The sequence below is a fragment of the Sinocyclocheilus anshuiensis genome, unplaced genomic scaffold (genome assembly GCF_001515605.1).
Source record: "Sinocyclocheilus anshuiensis isolate Anshui unplaced genomic scaffold, SAMN03320099.WGS_v1.1 scaffold741, whole genome shotgun sequence".
Taxonomy (NCBI): domain Eukaryota; kingdom Metazoa; phylum Chordata; class Actinopteri; order Cypriniformes; family Cyprinidae; genus Sinocyclocheilus; species Sinocyclocheilus anshuiensis.
The window spans coordinates 166328-168463 of NW_015539867.1; the positions used below are offsets into that span (position 1 = coordinate 166328).

The 2136-nt window shown below is 34.3% G+C and overlaps 1 protein-coding gene across 1 annotated transcript in view; it reads left to right on the forward strand.

Moving 5' to 3' along the window:
- LOC107685012 (1,4-alpha-glucan-branching enzyme-like) overlaps positions 1-2136 on the forward strand; it is a 163955-nt gene that overhangs the window by 127948 nt on the left and 33871 nt on the right. The gene's annotated exons all lie outside the window — the stretch shown is intronic.

The window sequence follows — 2136 nt, forward strand, 5'->3', positions numbered from 1 at the left end:
GTAACAGTCCAAAGAGAAAGGAAAAATTGAAATCGCATCATATGACCCCTTTAATCAATTGATTAATTGATTGATTGATTGATTCGCTCATTTATTTGTTTATTTATTTATTTGCTCATTTGTTTTTTAAACGTTCCTACATGAAACAGCAACACGTTTCTGCCACTTCTGTCAAGTATCCTTTGTATCAAAACGTGTATTATTTTATTTTTTGTTTTATTTTGTTTTATTTTGTTATTCTTGTTCTTATATATAGTAGTAGTAGTAGTAGTAGTAGTAGGATTTATAAGAGGCAGGTTGTGACACATTGGTTGTGACACATTCCAATTGATGTATAAAGACGAGCTTGTACACTAGTGAGGAAGGGGGAGGGGGAAACGATCTGACAAGTCTTGAAAACACATTTAATTGGCTGCAGAGATGCTAGAGATGACTGTCATCACACAAAACGAGCTGTTCGTGGCTTTGTATGTGCGTTTGTGTGTGGGTGTGTGCATGTGATGCTGTGTTGGGGCATTCAGGTTGCACCAATGGGAGTTTGTGTTTGTATGGAGAGTCCAATTAGGAGGAGAGAACGAGACACCCTACGACGAGAGAAACTACGGCTCATCAGACATCACCCACTCGCATATATTTGCGCACACAAATACCCTCACTCACCGAAAGAGAAGGCCTTAGCCCGGTTAAAATCCACAAAGATGAAACCAGTGCTGTTGTTGTTTTTGATTTTACAAGATTTTGTATTATTATTATTATTATTGTTTTTGTTTTTATTAAAGTAAAATGGGAATAAACCTATATGCTACTGAGCCAAATTCTGTTTAAAATGTAAACAATATTTTGTATTATTATTATTATTATTATTATTATTATTAAAGTGATAAAAATACGCATACTACTACTACTTTTACTAATATTAATAATTAAAGCAAATGGGGGACAAACCAAATACTAAGCCAAATACAGTCAAAAATTAACAATATTTTGTATTATTGTTTTTTATTATTATTATTATACAAAATATTCAATAATAATAATAATAACACCAGCGGTGTATTCCAGAAAGGAGGTTCAACAAACTCTGAGTTAAAACTTGAACTCTGAGTTGACTTACCATGAGATGGGAAACTCTGAGTTTTCGGTTTCTAAACAGCTGATCAGAGTTAGTTCAATCCACTCTGAGTAGGTTGACTCTGAGTTTAGCGCGTGCACCACGACTATGAAAAGCCATGATCAATGGAGCTCCGAAATTACGATTCACCATAGCAACAGCACCCGACAAAAAGACTTCTGCATACTACGGAACACGTAACTTTCATTCTAAATCAATGCTATCAGAGGTGAAAACTGGCAGGAAGGTAATTTATTGAACTAATATTAATTTTCATGGTATCCCACGGGGGGAAAAAAAGAAAGGAAAAGAAAAAAAATGTGGCAGCAGAAAAAAATTAAACATAAAAACATAATTCAATCAGGTAAATCTTCAAGCGTAAAATGGGTGTAGCAGTTTTTCCCACATAGTCTAATGCTTTTTCACATAATTAAATGTTCTCTAATCCAACATGTGGTGGTGGTTACGGCATATATCTCGCACTACCCTTCCATCTGGCATCCTTCCATACCATACAGTAATCAGCTTCATTTTCGGAAGGTGCGATGGTGAGAATGTGTGTAATCAATGCATCCAACCACACTGGAAATCCTAAAGGAAATTCTAATTATTAGGTTACTTAGAGGTCGCAACAAGATGTTATCACGTGAACGCCATTTAAAAATGGTACCGTTCAAATAAATATGCATGTGGATTTGGCAAAATAAATAAATTAGATCAAATTAAATTAAATCCTCTCCTAATGTAAATGTAACTCCCCGCGAATTAATGCAGCCTCCTTATCTACAGGATCCCTTATAAAAAAGACATGCCATTTTTGTCACATTTACCGTGTCTGCATGATGAAAATGAAAGTGGTGCGGTGAGAAAAATAATCTTGTTTCCATTTTCATTAAGATTATTTTTCTTACCTCTCTGGCAATTAATTTTACTTGTTTCCCCCAGGAAACAAGACTAAATATCGTGTGTATTTTTTCTTATATAGAAAATGCATCATGATTTAAGAATTTTTAGATATTTGTAAT